The sequence below is a fragment of the Balaenoptera borealis genome (assembly GCF_965194805.1).
Source record: "Balaenoptera borealis genome assembly, chromosome: 1".
In the NCBI taxonomy this organism is placed as follows: domain Eukaryota; kingdom Metazoa; phylum Chordata; class Mammalia; order Artiodactyla; family Balaenopteridae; genus Balaenoptera; species Balaenoptera borealis.
Window position 1 is genome coordinate 159,196,693 of NC_138860.1, and position 19,975 is coordinate 159,216,667.

General features: G+C 38.9%; 1 pseudogene across 1 annotated transcript; it reads left to right on the forward strand.

Annotated features, from left to right (window-relative positions):
- On the forward strand, positions 1-1,208 carry LOC309610145 (protein BEX3 pseudogene; annotated as a pseudogene). The gene has a single exon. The product of its transcript is annotated as a protein BEX3 pseudogene (transcript).
- Positions 1,209-19,975: the final 18,767 nt, after the last annotated feature.

A 19,975-nucleotide genomic window follows, 5' to 3' on the forward strand; every position in this document is an offset into this window, starting at 1 on the left:
ATGGAGCAGCCTGTGCAAAAAGGAAAGGAAAACCGCCCTTTGGGAGGGGGCGAAGGCCACCAGCCAGCAGGAAATAATAGACGGGGACAGGCTCGCCAACTTGCCCCTAATTTCTGATGGGCCGTACCCAATAGGCAGGTCAAAGATGGGATGGGTGGAGATGGAGATTATATGGAAATGTTCATGAAGAGATGAGCGAAATCAGGAGAAAACTTAGGGAGCTGCAGTTGAGGAATTGTCTACATATCCTTATGGGGGAGCTCTCTAATCACCATGACCATCATGATGAATTTTGCCTTATGCATTGACTCCTGCCATTTTCCATTAGATTAATACTGCGATTCCCACTGTTGTTCTCTTTTTTCTTGCATTTTCCTGATACGCCTTTTCTGATCCATTTGCTGTGAACCTTACGTAATTTCCATGTCAGGTGGGTTCTGTGTTACCAGCTTCTAATTGGAGATTGCCTTGGCACCCAATCTAAGTTTCTGTCAACAGTAGAGTTTCACCCATTTGCATGGAAAATGTGAAGTTAATAAAGCAATTAAAAAGCAAAAAAAAACCCCAAAAAACAAGAATAAGTATAAATTTAACCTAACCTTTATAAGAACTGGGAAGTAGATATTCTCTCTCCTCCCTCCTTTCTTTCTAAGCAGAGGGTACAAGATCTATTGGTGTTTTGAACTTTCAAAAGCACTTGTGTCAACAGGCTTCACTCAGAGTTTCTCAGAAAGTACCATTGATACTCGTGGCCTAGGGTTTAAAATCTAATTTTAAACGAGGAAACTCAAAGTACTCGGGGCCTATAATTTATTTCCTTAAACCCTACTGCAGACTGTGGTGTAATTATGGCATGTCTTAGTTCCCCCACCTCCACCCCAGCCTGTTGACCCCCCATCTTGACGTCTGGTTCCCAGTGGTAAACCCTCAAAGAAGCTGAGGGTAGAGGTTAGAAGTGTGGGCTCTGGGGTCATATTGCCCAGGCAAGAATCCCCATCACTTTTTGTCTGTTTGTTTTAAAATTAATTTATTAAAGAATAGTCTTAGGAAGGCAACAGTGTTTGATTTGTCATTAAAAAGAAAGCTCTGTTTCTTCATGATGTATAATAAATGTAATGTAAGAGGGTACAGAGTTATAAGCTTCTTTCTACTGGAATTCTCTGATAGTACGGCACAGTGTAGTCATTTCTGCAATGCTAGAATAAATTTGTTAAAAAGTCTCCTATGCTTCTCTTCGAAAAGAGATGAACAATAACAGGATGGCATTAAAAAGCCAATTTTTTTCTATTCATTCTGTAGTATTGGAGCCAGTATTTTTACCATCACAGCCTACACTTTTTTAAATTATTTATTTATTTATTTGGCTGTGCCGGGTCTTAGTTGCAGCACATGGGATCTTCATTGCCGTGTGCAGTATCTTTGTTGCAGCATGCAGGATCCTTAGTTACAGCCTGCAGGATCTATTTTGGTTGCGGCGTGCGGAAACTTTAGTTGCAGCATGCGCAACTCTTAGTTGTGGCATGTGGGATCTAGTTCCCTGACCAGGGATCGAACCCAGACCCCCTGCATTGGGAGCACAGAGTCTTAGCCACTTGTCCACCAGAGAGGTCCCACTCACAGGCTACAATTTTCACTTTATCAAGTTCTGTCACCTCTCTGAATTCAACATCGTTCAATACAAAAGTCCACACATTATCGCAGAATCTGTACGTATTTAGAGAGCCCTTCAATCCTGCAGATAATGTTTCAGACATTTGAAATCTCAGTAACTCTTTAGGGAAGGTAGCCAAACATACATAGGCCTGGAATTGACTCTGTTCCTGACCTTCTGTACCAACACTGAATATATAGCCTTATCAAACCGAAGTAAAACTTGAAGGGCAAGTTGGGGGGTAATCTGTTGAGATTGTATGAGCTCATCGAGGCTCTCCTGAAGACTGTTTCCCGAAGTGGTATTTCTGTACAACTGATGTGCCATGGCTTAGGAGGGAGAAATTCTTTTTCTTATTCAGGCTTACACTGATGTCCTGTGGAAGAGGCGCTTCCTGCCTCGGAGAGAGCCAAGAGAAGCTGCACGGCCAGGAGCCCAGCAGGACCACCCTCCCCCCCACCTCTCCCATCACCTTCTATTGTCTTTTTACAGAGGTGGGAGTGGAGGCTGACAGAGGGCACAGTTAATAACACGTACCCCACAGAACTGTGAGGATTAGGCAAGACCAAGTTGGTATACTCTTAATGTGGTGCTTGATTATAGAAATGGTAAAAATTAGGAGCTATTTTTATTTTCTGATAACGTTATTTCTCCATCCCTGTCATATTCTTTGAGCTCTGTTTACTATTGGCCAAGATTATAGCTAGCTAATCTTCCTAACTAAATGCCTACTAGGAAAAAGCCAGGGTGAGTGAGGCTTCTCCCCTATCTCTGCTTGGAGGTTACATATATTTATGGCCACAGTGATCCCTGGTAGCCAAGTTTCTATCTTTAATACCAGTAATGGCTAGTATTTAGATAGCGAGTGCTATTTGTCAAGCACTGTCCTAAATCTGTGATATGTATGAATACATTGGATCCTTACAAACACCCTAGGAGGTGGACACTATTATACCCATTGTATAGATGAGGCAGCTGCACTTGGGCCACCAACACAAACCACACTCTGTAAGTGGCCTCTTATTTCCATTCACACCTATGGGTGGACATGGCCTCTTTTGCAATCAAACCAAGAGAGAAAAACAGTCTTATCTCCCGTTACTCTGCCTGATAAAAAGGCAGTTATTATTTCCACTTATTGCTGAACAAATCAAGACACAAAGAAGTCAAGCAGTTCTTTTCTTGTCACATCATCATCCCCAGGGGCAATGCTATATGCTGTCTGCCAAGCACAACTGCTTAAGCACATGAAGTGCAATGGGTAAAGACATGATTTTGAAATAGAAAGCACAGCATTTTAATCTAAGTAATGCTGCATATTGACTCTGACCTCTCTTAGACTCAGTTTCTTTATCTATGAAATGATGATAATGAGTGAATCTACATCACAGGTTTGTGAGTATTGAATGAGGAAAGACTTATAGTACCTGGCTCATAGCAAGTGCTCATTCAATGGTTACTATAATCATTTTGTTTGTTTATTTGTTTTTAATTCTTTTTTTAATTGAAGTATAATTGATTTACAATGTTGTGTTTTATTATTATTGTATTACTATACAGCCAACCTATGTTGGCTCTCTTAAAAACCAATTAGAACAAAAGCAACTTGGTCAAAATCTGTACATTTGTTTGTTCTTTTATTTTGGGGCAATAGGTGCTGGAGCTTGGGCAAGCTTTAGCCTTTCATTTTATACTTTCAAAAATCATGTCTAGGGCTTCCCTGGTGGCGCAGTGGTTGAGAATCTGCCTGCCAATGCAGGGGACACGGGTTTGAGCCCTGGTCTGGGAAGATCCCACATGCCGCGGAGCAACTGGGCCCGTGAGCCACAACTACTGAGCCTGCGCGTCTGGAGCCTGTGCTCTGCAACAAGAGAGGCCGCGATAGTGAGAGGGCCGCGATAGTGAGAGGCCCGCGCACTGCAATGAAGAGTGGCCCCCGCTCACTGCAACTAGAGAAAGCCCTCGCACAGAAACGAAGACCCAACACAGCTAAAAATAAATTAATTAATTAAAAAAAAGAAAAAAATCATGTCTAACTCTTTGAGACATATTTTCAGAGGCAGGCCCTATTAGGGGTATTTTATATCAGGACATTTATGGAAAAAGGTGTATTGTTCTCTGAGTAAACTGAAATAACTCCTCAACCAAGTTGACTTCCTCCACACTCTTCTCATTTCATCCTTCACACTCAGGTCTGGGATTATGGCTCCTCCCTGCTGAATGGCCTTGATGACTGCACACTGCGGAAAGAATACCTAGCCTGCCATTTAAAACTCTGTACTCTCTGGCCTGCTTTTTCTTACACCCTTACCTCTGCTAATACCCCTAGTAATCTGTAACCTTTTTTGATTTAAAGTCTATTTTGTCTTTTTGCTCTCTTTTGCTTACTATTTCCATGGAATATCTTTTTCCATCCTTTCACTTTCAATCTACTGTATTTGTGTCCTTGGATCTAAAGTGAGTCTTTTCAGAGGAATGGATAAAGAAGGTGTGGTACATATGTACAACGGAATATTACTCAGCCATTAAAAAGAATGAAATAATGCCATTTGCAACAACATGGATGGACCTAGAGATTGTCATACTGAGTGAAGTAAGTCAAACAGAGAAAGAGAAATACTGTATGACATCCCTTATATGCAGAATCTAAAAAGAAATGATACAAATGAACTTACTTACAAAATGGAAACAGACTCACAGACATAGAAAACAAACTTATGGTTACCAAAGGGGAAAGGGGGGGGAGGGATAGTTAGGGAGTTTGGGATCAACATGTACACACTGCTATATTTAAAATGGATAACCAACAAGGACCTTACTGTATAGCACAGGGAACTCTGCTCAATGTTATGTGGCAGCCTGGATGGGAGGGGAGTTTGGGGGAGAATGGATACATGTATATGTATACTCCAATATAAAATAAAAAGTTTAAAAAAATAAAAAATAAATAAAGTGAGTCTTTTGTAGACAGCATATAGTTGGATTATGTGTTTTCTATCCATTCTGCCAGTCTCTGTCTTTTGATTAGAGAACTTAATCCATTTACATTTAAAGCAATTCGTGATAAGGAAGGACTTACTTCTGTCATTTTGCTACTTGTTTTCTATATGCCCCATAGCTTTTTGTCCCTCATTTCCTGTGTTACTGTCTTCTTTTGTGTTTAGTTGATTTATTTGTAGCAAAACATTTGCATTCCTTTCTCATTTTCTTATGTTTATATTCTATAGTTCTTTTCTTTGTGATTATCATGGGAACTACATTTAACATCCTTAACTTATAACATTCTAATTTTAATTTATAACAACTTAACTTCAATAAGATACAAAAACTCTGCTCCTTTACATCTCCATCCCCACCCCTTTTGATGGTTGATGCCACAGAATTACATCTTTATATACTGTGTGCCCCAAAACATAAACTAATAATTCTTTTAAATTCATTAGTCTCTTAAATTATGTCAAAAACGAAATTTGGACTTTCAAACCAAAGTTACAAGAATACTAGCTTTTAGACTAATTGGATTTTTTTCTTTAAATGTATTAGTCTCTTAAATCATGTTGAAAGCAAAATATGCAGTTACAAACCATTGTTACAATAATACTAGCTTTTGTGATTGCCCATGTATTTACTTCTGTTGAGATTTCTATTTCTCTATATGGCTCCAAGTTATTGTTTAATGTCCTTGCATTTCACATTGCAGGACTCCCTTGAGCATCTCTTGCAGATCAAGTATAGAGATTAATTTCTTCAGCTTTTGTTTATTGGGGAATGTCTTAATTTCTCCCTCACTTTTGAAGGCCAGTTTTGCCAGATATAGGATTCTGGCTCACAGTTTTTTCCCTTGAACACTTCGAATATGTTGGCCCACTGCCTTCTAGCCTCCAAAGTTTCTCATGAAAAATCTGCCAAAAATCTTATTGAGGCTCACTTTTGTGTGATGATTTGCTTCTGTCCCGCTGCTTTTATATCTCAATGTGAGTCTCTGAGTTCATCTTACCTGGAGTTCATTGAGCTTGTTAGATGTTTATATTCATATTTTTCACCAAATTTGGGAAGTTTTCAAACATTGTTTCTTCAAATATTCTCTCTGTCCCTTTCTCTCTCTTGTCATGCTGGGTCTCCTGCAATGCATATAATCAGTCTGCTTGATGTTGTCCCACAGTTCCCTTAAGCTCTGTTCACTTTTCTTTAACCTTTTTTCTTTCTGTTCCTCAGACTCAACAATTTCTATTGTCCTATCTTCAAGTTCACTGATTCTTTCTTCTGCCTGCTCAAATGTGCCTTTGAATCTCTCTAGTGAATTTTTCATTTCAGTTATTATACCTTCTGGCTCCAGAATTTCTTTTTGGCTTCTTTTTAGGTTTTCTATCTCTTTATTGATATTTCCATTTTGTTCATAGATTACTTTCTTGACTTTCTCTACATCTCCCTTTAGTTCTTTAAGCATCTTTAAGACAAGTGTTTTAAGTCTTTTCTAGTAGATTTGCCATCAGGCTTTTTTCAGGGACAGTTTTTGTTGGTTTTTAAAATTTTTTTATTTTTATTTTTATTTTTTGAATGGGCCATGATTTCTTGTTTCTTTGTATGCCTTGTGATTTTTTATTGTTGTTGAAAACTGGACATTTGAATCTAATAATGTGGTAACTTTGGAAATCATATTCTCTCCCATCCCCAGGACTTGATGGATTTGTTTGTTTGTTTTTGTTTTATTGTTGTAGGCTGTCTCTGTGCCAGTGATCAGCCTGAGATGTAAACTTAAGGTCTCCTCATGTCTTTTCTGGACCTGCATCTTTCCCTGGGTATGTACAGTCACATTGTAATTTTCCCCATATATACAGTTGTTTTTGAATCTCCTAGTCTTTAATGTCTGGGCTCCAAAAGGCGAAAAAGAAAAATGAAAGGCAGGAAAAGGGTGCTGGTCCTTTAAGTCACCTGGAAGTCGCTTGAACCAGAGGGGGAGCGGCTTGTGACAGTGGGGGAAGATACAACAACAATAGCTGCCCTTCTCTTTGTTTGCACCTCTGTGATCAGAAGCAGCAATCAAATGCCATTTACAGCAACATGGATGGATCTACAGGCTGTCATACTGAGTGAAGTAAGTCAGACAGAGAAAGACAAATATGATATTGCTTATATGTGGAATCTAAAAAAAATGGTACAAATAAACTTATTTACAAAACAGAAATAGAGTCACAGACATAGAAAATAAATGTATGGTTACCAGGCGGAAAAGGGGAGAAGGGATAAACTGGGAGATTGGGATTGACATATACACAGTATTTTTTTTAAGATTTTTAAAATATTTATTTTATTTATTATTATTTATTTTTGGCTGCGTTGGGTCTTCGTTGCTGTGCACAGGCTTTCTCTAGTTGCAGCAAGTGGAGGCTACTCTTTGTCCTGGTGCGCAGCCTTCTCATTGCAGTGGTTCTCTTATTGCAGAGCACGGGCTCTAGGTGCGTGGGCTTCACTAGTTGTGGCACACGGGCTCAGTAGTTGTGGCTCGCGGGCTCTAGAGCACAGGCTCAGTAGTTGCTCTGCAGCATGTGGGATCTTCCTGGACCAGGGCTCGAACCCGTGTCCCCTGCATTGGCAGGCGGATTCTTAACCACTGTGCCAGCAGGGAAGCCCCTATACACATTATTATATATAAAATAGATAACTAATAAGGACCTACTGTATAGCACAGGGAACTCTACTCAATGCTCTGTAATGACCTATATGGGAAAAGAATCTAAAAAAGAGTGGATATATGTATATGTATAACTGATTCACTTTGCTGTTCACCTGAAACTAATACAACATTATAAATCAACTATACTCCAATAAAAATTATTTTAAAAAAAGAAAGAAGCAGCAGCAATCAGAGCACAGATCCCCAATATTTGGAGGACAGTGTCCTTTTTATTCACCATGGCTCCCACTAGCTCTGTGTAGGTTACTCCAAGAAATGTGTGTGTTGCCTGCCATGAGGCTGCAGTGGAGGATGAGTACCTGCTACTGTGCTAAGAGCTGAAATTGACCAAAATTAACTGCTATTTATCATCCAAGCCTTCCCCTGGAAGTTGCAGGCCTTCAGCAGACTCCAGCCAGATCTCCAAAATAGTTACATCAGACAGATTCTGCCAGTTCAATTGTTGTCTTGGTGGGGAAACATATTCCAGGTGCTTCCTACTCTGCCATCTTCCCAGAATCCTCCCTCTATAATTCTTTTTATATTGAATACATCGTTGGATTCCATTTACTAATATTTTGTTGAGAATTTTTGCATCTATGTTCATGAGAGATATTTTTCTGTAGTTTTCTGTATTTGTAAGGTCTTTGCCTAGTTTTGGTATTAGCATAATGCTGATATCATAGAATGAGTTAGGAAGTAGTCCTTCTTGATTCTGTCTTCTGGAGGAATTGTAGAAAATAGATATAATTTCTTCCTTAAATATTTGGTAGAATTCACCAATGAAGCCATCTGGGCCTGGTGCTTTCTGTTTGGGGAAGTTATTAAATATTGATCAATTTCTTTAATAAATATAAGCCTACTCAGATTGCCTGTTTCTTCTTATGTGAGTTTTGATAGTTTTTACCTTTCAGGGAATTGGCCCATTTCATCTAGATTATTAAATTTGTGGGCATAGAATTGCTCATATTCCTTTATTATCCTTTTAATGTCCATGGGATCAGATGCCCCCTTTTTCACTTCTGATATTAGTAATTTGTGTCCTCTTTTTTCTCAGTTAGCCTAGCTACAGGCTTATCAATTTTATTCATCTTTTCAAAGAACCAGCTTTCGGTTTTGATCATTTTCTCTATTGATATCCTGTTTTCAATTTCATTTATTTCTGCTCTAATTTTTATTATTTCTTTTCTTCTGCTTACTTTTGATTTAGTTTTCTCTTCTTTTTCTAAACTTCCAAAGGTAGAGCTTAGATTATTGAGTTTACAGCTTTCCTCTTTTCTAATATATGCTATTCAGTGCCATCAAAGCCCTTCTTTTGCTACATCCCACAAATTTTGATAAGTTGTGTTTTTCATTTAGTTCAAAACATTTTAAAATTTCTCTTGATGTTTCTTCTTTGGCCTGTGTGTTGTTTAGAAGTTTTGTGTTATTTAAAGTTTATTTAATACTTTAAATTCCATGTATTTTGGGATTGTCTAGCCATTTCTCTGTTGTTGATTTCTAGTTTAATTCCACTGTGGTCTGAGAGCACTCACTCTATGATTTCTATTCTACTCCTGAGTGCTCCAAGCCGTGCCAGCTTGGGAGAAGGGCTATTGTGAGTGAAATGAAATGGTTCCTCTTATCTGTTTCAATGTAGCTGTTCTTGGCTTTTAGTTTGCCTGGGTACTGTGAGTTTCTTAACTGGTTTCTGGAATTCTCATAAAGGCTTTTTGGACTGTATATTATTGTTAAGTCAATGTCTCTGTTGGGGAAGGGAGTCTGGGCTTCTTATTTTACCATCTTGCTGTCATCACTCTTCTTAGATTAATTTTTGTAAAGAGTACACCTGGAAGCTGAGGATCTTTACATTGATTCCCTTTAAGCTAAATATGCTCACATACCTCTTGGAAAGTTTTTGTGAACCCCCAGGGGTATGCACACCCAGTTTGAAGACAACTTTTCTGGAGGGTCCAGATTAGTATTCCTCTGGCTTCGCTTGGGGTTGTGTTTTCTAACTCTGCCCCTGTTGTGCTGACAGGGTGCCAGCTCCCTATTCAGGTTCTCTTCCATCCCCTACCTGGGGCATCTGGGTCAAGGGAACTGTCTGGCAGGCCTTGAGTGATGAGTGATGGGCAGCCGTCCTGGGCCCATATGTAACAGCAGCAGGGTTACCATTTGACCAGGAGGGCAGGCTATTCCCTCTTCACCCTCAAGAAGCTCTCCATGTTTACCTCAGACCCACATACACTGAGAAACAAGTATCATGGTGGGCTGCCTTCTATCACTAGCCTCTCCCTCCAGGAAGGTAGGAGGGAAAAGGAATGAGCTGTTCTCTCATAGAGCCTGGATGGCTCCTTCTCCAGCTCTACTCCTGTTTTCCCACACTTCCTATGCAAGCCTTGGCTTCTGAATGACCACAGTCAGGTTTTCAGAATGGGTGAAGTTTGATAAAGATGCCTTCCTCTGAACAGCCAAAGTAAAAAGTGTGATCAACTCTATTTCACAAAGTCTCAAGCTCAGGCACCCTGCACACCCTCCCTCTGGAACTAAGCAGTACCCTTTCCATGTCTGTAGACATGCTGTTTCTGGGACAATGCTCCATTCCTTTGGGTGTCTGGAAGCATGGTCTCTGCTTTGTCCCAATTTGCCCCATATATCTGTGGTTTTGTGGGTATCTGGGTCTGTTTGTGACTAGGTTCTTCACACTCTGAAGTGGTGGTGTTAACCCTGAGCCAGGACCTGGGCCTGCTCTGGGAGCCTTTTGACCTGCCTACTCCCCAAGCCCCAGGCCTTGGGTATAAGTAACTTGATGGGGGTGCTCAATAAATGGAAACTAAAAACCTTAAACCCAATCAACATTACACTTGATAACCCCAAGCCTCTCCAGGACTCAACCCATTACCAAGGGCTCTATGGTGGCCCATTCTAACATGGATCTGGGCCGAAACCAAATCACATTAACCAACACCTTCCATCTGTCTCTTCCTCTAGGCTGGTTGCTCCTTGAAGGCCACTGGAACACTGTCCCCAACAGGAATCAGCCTAACACAAAGAAGTTATCAATAAGTGTCTGGTGAATTTGACTTACCCTCCTTATACTACATAGCTACCACCCACAATACCATAAAAACATAAAAACACTTGCCCATCTTCCTTATTTCTCTTCTGAGGTAACCCAGGCTCCTGTAATCTGGGTTTCATTCATTTAGATGAATGCCTGAACAGCTTTTATTTTGGTCACTGATGAAAGGAAAGACAGATATCCCTGCTCTCAAAATGCAATAATGGGAAGAATAAAGGATACACAGTTAAGTTATAGTGTTGTAACGTGATTCCTGGCCAAAAGGAAGAGACTATGTCAGCAGTACATGTGAATGATATAGTGAGGTACTTAAGTAAGAGAGAAGTTTGCCCACTGTAGTGGACATCTGTTTTTGCCGCCTGTCATCCAATCACCCTTCTCTAGGACTGCTCCCTCCCTACTCTCAGCCCACGTGTTTGTGGTGGATTTGACTCCACCTCCAACTCTAGGGGTCAACCTGAGACCCCAAGCATGGCCATTTAAAACATCACATTTCCTCGGTCACAGTAATTAGTTCCAGAATAGACCCATGAGCTAATCAGAGTCAGTGAGATGCAATGATTCCTTTGTGGGAACACTGGGAGAGAGGCAGCCACATTTTCTAGCTGTCCTTGAGCCCAGAGGGATAGCACCAGTCATCTTGCTCCACAAGAAAGCCTGTGTCTGAATGGAGTAAACAGACAGATGGACAGAGAGAAGCAGGGTTTGAGTCTCTAGCAACCCTGCCTGAAGCCAGAATTTTCTTTCACATGAGCCAGTAAAGTCTCTTTCCTTGAGCTGAAATTGACCACTTAGCTGTGAAGTCAACCTATAATGCATATGAGCAGACATTGATTAAGTCACTAAATAGTTTACTTAATTATTCCGAAGTCATTTGACTTTTCAGGAGGTTGATCCATCAGGGAAACCACATGCACAATGGTTAAGAGCACTGGCTTTAAAAGCCACACACGCATGGAGTTGATTCCTGTTTTCTTAACCCTTCTGAGCTTCCATTTCTTCATCAGTTAAATGCAGATAATAATAGTGTTGATGTGATTTTTTTTCATGTCTGAGGGCAGATTTTTGTGAGCACAAAAGACTACAGCATTTTAAGTTCTAAATTAATATTAAATTTTTTCATCTACAAACTCAAAACCTTAGCTTTATTTAAAACTTAAAAGTTCAACTTACAAATATATTATTCTATTTATAAATTGATTATATTTATATAAAAATAATGATTAGGCTTAAGGGGATCTTTTATTATTGTTCGGGTAACTCAGGCAGAACAATTAAACTCTGTTAAACAATCCCATTTTTAAATTTATAAAATGTAATTTCATTAAACATTGTAAACTGAATATAAATTTCATGTATTCTCTTTTCATTTTACACCCATCATATGCATGCTCAATCAAGTTTCATCTCTAGTGAGCAAATTCTTCCCAAGTACTTAACAAAAATTTGTTACATATATATAAATAACATATAGATCAGGATTTCTCTGGTGGCACAATGGTTAAGGATCCTCCTGCCAATGCAGGAAACACAGGTTTAAGCCCTGGTCCGGGAAGATCCCACATGCTACAGAGCAACTAAGCCCATGTGCCACAACTACTGAGCCTGCGCTCTAGAGCCCGCGAGCCACAACTACTGAGCCCATGTGCTGCAACTACTGAAGTCCGTGTGCCTAGAGCCCGTGCTCCACAACAAGAGAAGCCACGGCAATGAGAAGCCCGCACATCGCAACGAAGAGTAACCCCCACTCGCTGCAACTAGAGAAAGCCTGCACGCAGAAACGAAGACCCAAAGCAGCCACAAGTAAATAAATAAATAAATAAATTTTAAAATAATTAACATATAGATCTAGTAGATCTAGTATTCTAATATTATTTACATGGGAATTCCCTGGCGGTCCAGTGGTTAGGACTCTGCGCTCTCATCACCAAGGGCCTGGGTTCAATCCCTGGTCGGGGAGCTAAGATCCCACAAGCTGCACGGCATGGCCAAAAAAAAATTTTTTTTAATAATATTATTATTCACAAACAATTAAATTTCCTTATATTTCATAGGTCTAATCTACCAAACTAGGCTAATCTCTTAGATTCTTCAATATGCCATATTATTTCAAAATTACATTTTAAGTACCAAACACATACACACAATTATTTTAAACACAAAAGTATTTATATGATAGGTTTGATTTATTTAACATTTCTACATTTATTTATTTATTTGGCTGCGCTGGGTCTTACTTGTGGCATGTGGGATCTTTAGTTGCGACATGAGAACTCTTAGTTGCAGCATGTGGGATCTAGTTCCCTGACCAGGGATTAAACCTGGGCCCCCTGCATTGGGAGCACGGAGTCTTAGCCATTGGACCACCAGGGAAGTCCCCATTTCTGTATTTAATTCTAAGCCTTTTCAGACTTGAAAAGCCACTTACGCACTGAGAAAGAAGTTCTACCATCTCCAGGGATTTCAGATTACTGGGTCAACAATTCACAATCATGATAGAGTTACCATCTAGGGAGGCCACACTGAGGTAACCAGCTTAACAGTTCCTGGCTGTGATATAGTTACCTTCTTAGGAAAGCTGAGATTGACACATTAAACAAGTCGAGGCTATTGGGTTGACAGTTTATTAGCACAATAAGTCACTATCAGAGATTTGACACCTGAGCTTTGCAGGCTTCAGGATGACTCTATCTGAGCCACATGTGGATACACTGAGACCTTTTTACTGTCTCCACCACAATGTGGGACTTCTAGTCCCTATCCTTCTCCTGGGTTCAAATTACACCCTCTGTAATTCATCTGCTCAGAGTGTGCAACCTCACCCAGCTTTCAAGAAAGGAAACTTACACCACAATTTGAATGGATTCTTGAGTTCTCTTAAGACATTTTAATGCAACTGTTCTTTAAAAACTACTGAGGCCTTTCCACCCTTCTTCCAAGATTCAGATGTAATTGGTCTGGGTGCAGGCTGGGCATCAGGATTTTTCAAAGCTCTCCAAGTGATTCCAGTATGCAGCCAACATTGAGAACCACTGTTACGCCTTCTCCTCTAGCTCTAAAGACGTACTAATTTTATTGCATTGGCTCTTGACTACCTCTCATACCTCTCTTTGTCTGTCGCAAGTTGTGTTGATGACAGTAAAGTTATAATATAGAAGAGTGATGAAAACTTAAGGGCCTAGAATTAGACTGCTTTGGTTGATCTTGAGCGAATTTCTTACCTTCTCTGTGCCTTAGTGTCACTATCTGTAAGATGGGGATAATAGTTATACCTATCTCCTAGGGTTGTTTTAAAGTAGGATTAAGTGGCATTTATACATGTAATGCTTACTGAACAGCTCCTGCATATATTAAGTACTCAATACACATTAGCTATTCTTATTATGATTATTTTTATGCAAATGATCATATAATCTGCAAATAAATCTCTTCCTTTCCAATCCTTAGAGTTACTCTTTCATTTTCTGGTCTTATTGTATTGGTCAGGACCTCCAATATCACACTGAACATTAGTGGTGATAGAAGTACCCTGCATCTTATTGGCCTACTTCATTACCACTATTAAAGGAAATGCTTCTAAGGTTCATAAGCATACTTGTACTTTAATGTATGAGGTTTGATGGAGGTTTTGCTACAGATGCTCCTTTTCATATTAAGGAAATTCTTTTCTCACTTTTTAAGAGGCACTGAATTTTATTGTGTGCTTTCCTTGCACTGAGGGCAACAATCATATAGTTTTCCTCCTTTAAGCTATTAAGGTGAATTTCACTTGTTGAAAGGACAGCATTGATCAATGGGGGGAAATTGAGAAGGGGAGTTTATTATATAGGAGGTGGGAAAAGCATCAAGGTTAACTACCAAGAAATAAATTCACTAAGTAAATTCAGGAGAAGCTATTCAGATGAGTCAGGCCTTATGAAGAGAGAGGAGAAAAACAAAAAGTATGGAATGTTTCCATTTTTGTGACCACAAAAGTGAGGGTTTCAAGAACACAGTGGGTGATTAACCAAGTAAGATTAAAGTTTCTGTAATTTTGCACTGCATATCCTTTCTCCCTTGCTGCCCTTGCCTTTTGCCAACTGTAGTAGGTGCATTTTTTTTTTTAGTTTTTTCTTTTTGCTTTTTCCCCCAACTTTTTATTTTGAAAAATAATCCCCAGAAAAGGTGAACTTATGGTATAATGAATTAATAGCTTATCCATTACCTAGATTCACCAGTTGTTAACGTTTGGCCACGTTTTATTTATCTGGGTATCCATATATGTACTTTTTCCTCTTTTCGCTGAACCATTTGAAAGTTCCAGACATGACGACGCTTTATGCCTGAACACTTCAGCATGTAGCTCTTTAACAAGAACATTCTCCTAAATATCTGCAATACCATTATTACATCCAAGGAATTTAACATTAATATATTTAATATACAATAACATAGTAAAATTTCATCAATTATCACCAATTTCCTTTATAACTTTTTTCTTATTTGATATAGGATCCAATTAAGGATCCCACAGTGCATTTGGTTGTCAAGCCTTTTTAGTATCCTTTCATCTTTATCTTTAATCTAGAACAGTACACATACACATGCATGCATGCAATGCACACACATAGGTGGTCTTTCATGACTCTACTGCTTTGGAAGAGTCCAGGGAAGTTGTCTTTTAGAATGTCCCACAATCTGGATTTGGTCACCTTCCCCCCAACAATTAGATTTAGGTTAATCATTTTTGGCAAAAATACTATATGTGTGATGTTGTGTACCTCCCATCACATCACATCAAGAGGCACATAATGTCAGTTTGCCTTGTTATTGGTGATGGTAAATTTGATCATTTGTTTCAGGTGGTATCCATCAGAATTCTACTTTAAAGTTACCTTTTCCTCTTTATAGTTAATCAATTAACCTATGGAATGATACTTTGAAACCACGTAAATTTCCTGTTCTGCAACAATCTTTCACCCAATAGTTTTAGTATACATTGATGATCCTTACCTGAATCTATTCATTACATGATGGTTGTAAAATTGTGATCTTCTAAGGCAATAATACCACCTGCAAATGAAATAAGTGGAAGTTAGAGATGTTAACTCTACCTTGGGGGAAGATCTGGGGAGGCACCTACAAGGGATTTATGCAGAGGACAAAGACATGATGTCCTGAAAGAAAAACATTATCTTGAGCCTTTACACCCAGGAGAGCTTCTGGGTTCTGGATCCATAAGACAGCTGTTTTTCCTGTCAACTTCAACCTAGTTAAAGTTAATAAATCATGCAGTTGCACATCTGTTTTATCCATATGTTGAAATCATTAGCCTTGCCGTATGAATGAACCCCAGACATTCATTCCCTGGTCCTCCATATAATTTGGCCTGGATCACAGTAACTGTAGTGGCTTACTGCTTGGATTGTTCTCCTTGCCTGTGCTATTTATTGCCTACAAAGAAGTAGTGGGACTAGGTTAGGAAGCCAAAAGCACCGATAGTTTTTAATTTTCAAAAATCCTTACATTCCTAGAATAAGCTGTACTCTGGTTGTATGTAATACATTATTTTTAAATTTACTACTGGGTTTAAATTTTAATATTTTACTTAGAATTTTCCCTCCATGTTCACAAATAAGGTTGTCCATTCTACTGCCCTTAAGTGGTCTTGGTATCAGTATTATATTAACCTCTTAAAAATGAGTTGGATAATTTCTCCCCTTTGGAATAACATGTATAAGATAAGAATTATCTGCTCCTTTGAAAGTTTAGTAAAGATTCACCAGTAAAACAGTCTGGCTTTAGTGTTTTTTTTTTTTTAATTTATTTATTTTATTATTTTATTTTATTTTATTTATTGTTTCTGGCCGCGTTGGGTCTTCATTGCTGCGCGCAGGCTTTTCTCTGGTTGTGGCGAGTGGGGGCTACTCTTCTTTGCGGTTCACAGGCTTCTCATTGTGGTGGCTTCTCTTGTTTCAGAGCACAGGCTCTAGGCACACAGGCTTCAGTAGTTGAGGCTTATGGGCTCTAGAGCGCAGTCTCAGTAGTTGTGGCGCACGGGCTTAGCTGCTCCATGGCATGTGGGATCTTCCCGGACCAGGGGTCGAACCCGTGTCCCCTGCACTGGCAGGCGGATTCTCAACCACTGCGCCACCAGGGAAGCCCTGGCTTTAGTGTTTTTAATGAAAAGAATAGGTAAATAAGTTGTGGTATTCCCCCAGTACAACAGTATTCATACAATAGAGTGGTGAAAATCAAATGCAGCTTCATGCAATAACATAAATAAATCTCAAAACGGTGAAGCCATCATTTTTGTTACATTTGTTTGTATGTTTTGCTATTATAGGCAATGCAGCTATAAACATTCTTCTACAAGTCTCTTGCTGCCCATGTGCAAGAGTTTCTCTAGGAAATATACCTCATAGTAGAATTCCTAGCTTGTAGAGTGTATGCATTGTTCAACTTATTAAGGTAACGACATACTATTTTCCTAGGGAACTTTTCCAGTTTACACCAATATCAGCAACACGTGAAAGTTCCCTTTAGTCCATATTCTAGCTAACATTCACTATTATCTAAGTTTTGCATTTGGTGGCTGTGTAATTGGATTTTATTATGATTTCAACTTTCATTTCCCTGATTTCAGATGAACTGGAAATTTTTTTCAAATGTTTATGGATTATTTGCTTTCTCAATCAAAAACAATCAAAATGTCCATCAATGGGTGAATGGATAAATACATAAATGTACAGCTATATGACAGAATACAACTCAACAATAAGTATGGATGAACTATTTATGAACCCTACAGCATGCATGAATCTCAAAATAATTGTGCTGATTGAAAGACAAACAAGAGTACATACTGTATGATTCCATGTATATAAAATTACAGAAAATGCAAGTGATCTACAATGACCACAGCAGATCCAGTGGTCACGTGGAAGCAAGCAGAGGGTGAAGATGAGAGGGAGGATCACAAAGGACATGAAGAAATTTGGGGGATATTGGGTGTGTTCATTATCTTGACTGTGGTGATGGCTTTACAGGTGCTTATGTGTGCCAAAACTTAACAAATTGAGACTTTAAATATGTGTAGTTCATTGTGTGCTGATTTTACTTCAATAAAGCTGTCAAAAACAAGCAGCCCATTAAAGATTTATTTCTTACTCATGCTCCATGTGCATCATGAATTGCTAGTAGTATTTTCATTATCCTCACTCTAGGACCCAGGCTGATGGAGAAGGTACCATCTGGACAGTCCTGATTGCCATGGTGGAGGAAAACAAGGGCATGTGGCAAAGCACATACTAATTCTTAGAGCTTCCACCCAGAAGTAACAAGGCCACACCTAACTTTTGAGGCTTTACTAGGTTCTCATAGCATCAGGATCATTATATGTTTCTGATGAATTATAATTCATCATTATGTGGTCCTTTTTAACCCTAATAATACTTTTTCCCTTATAGTCTGTGATTTCGCATATTAATGTAGCTACACACTGGCTTACTTTTGGTAAGTAATTGCCTGGGATATCTTTTTAAATTCCTTTACTTTCGATCTTTCTGTATCTGTACATCTTATTTATTTTTTATTGTGGTAAGAACATTTAACATGAGATTTACCCTCTTAAATTTTAAGCTTACAAATTGTATTGTTACCATAGGCACTGTGTTGTACAGGTACTATGTTGTACTGTTGCTACTAAGGCACTATATTTGCCTTTAGAACTTGTTCATCTTGCATGATTGAAACTTTATACCCATTGAACAATACCTCCCATTTCCTTTGCACCTAGGAACCACCATTCTACTCTGTTTCTATGAGCTTGACTATTTTAGATAAATGGAATCATGCAGTATTTGTCCTACTGTGACTGGCTTATTTCACCTAGCATATGTCCTCAAGGTTCATCCATATTATTGCACATGGCAGAATTTTCTTCTTTTTTAAGGCTGATCAATATTTCACTGTATTATATACTGCATTTTCTTTATCTAGGCTACATTAATGGACATTTAAGTGGTTTCTGCATCTTGGCTATTGTGAAAAATGCTGCAATGAACATAGGAGTGTAGATATCTCTTTGAGATCTTTCTTTCAATTATTTTAGATATATGCCCAGAAATGGGAGTGCTAGATCATATGATAGTTCAATTTTTAATTTTTTGAGGAATCTCTGTACTATTTTCCACAGTGGCTGCACCATTTTTATATTCCCACCAACAGTGTACAGGGGTTCCAATTTCTCCAAATTCTCACTTTTTTTAAAATGTAAATTATTTTATTTATTTATTTTTGGCTGCGTTGGGTCTTTGTTGCTGCACACGGGCTTTCTCTAGTTGTGGCGAGCGGGCGCTGCTCTTCATTGTGGTGCACAGGCTTCTCATTGTGGTGGCTTCTCTCGTTGTGGAGCATGGGCTCTAGGCACACGGGCTTCAGTAGTTGCAGCATGCGGGCTCAGTAGTTGTGGCTTGCAGGCTCTAGAGCGCAGGCTCAGTAGTTGTGGCACACGGGCTTAGTTGCTCCATGGCATGTGGGATCTTCCCGGACCAGGGCTTGAACCCATGTCCCCTGCATTGGCAGGCGGATTCTTAACCACTCTGACACCAGGGAAGTCCCTCATTTTCTTTTTTTATAGTGGCCATTCTAACAGGTGTGAGGTAACATCTCATTGTGGCTTTGATTTGCATTTCCCTGATGATTTGTGTTGTTGAGCACCTTTTCATATACCTGTTGGCCATTTGTATGTCTTCTTTGTAGAAATGTCTATTCAAGTCCATACCCATTTTTTAATTGAGTTTTTGTTTTTTGCAACTGGGCTATAGGGCTTCCTTATATATTGTGGATATTAACCCCTTATCAGGTATAATGTTTGCAATATTTTCTCCCAATCTGTAGGTTACATTTTCATTTTGTTGACTGTGTCCCTTTGCTGTTCAGAAGCTTTTTAGTTTGATGTGGTCACAGTTGTCTATTTTTGCTTTTGTTGCCTGTGATTTTGGTGTCATATCCAAGAAATTACGAAGACCAATGCCAAGAGGCTTTTCCCCTATGTTTTATTTTAAGAGTTTTACAGTTTCAGGTCTTATATTTAAGTCTTTAATCCATAAAGGTTCAATTTCATTATTTTGTATGTGGATACCCAGTTTTCCAAAACAATTTGTTGAGGAAACTATCCTTCCCCATTGTGTATTCTTAGCTCTCTCTCTTTTTATTATTATTACTGAAGTAGAGTTAATTTACAATGTTGTTAGTTGCAGGTGTACAGCAAAGTGATTCATACATATATTCACATCATATATTTTTCAGATTTTTCCCATTATAGGTTATTACAAGATATTGTACATAGTTTCCTGTGCTATACAGTAGGTCCTTGTTGTTTATCTATTTTATATATAGTAGTATATAACTGTTAATCTCAAACTCCCAATTCATCCCTCCCTCCTCTGCTCTGCCCCCTTTGGTAACCATAAATTCGTTTTCTATGTCTGTGAGTCTATTTCTGTTTTGTAAATAAGTTCATTTGTATCATTCTTTTAGATTCCACATATAAGTGATATCACATGATATTTGTCTTTGTCTGACTTACTTCACTTGGTATGAT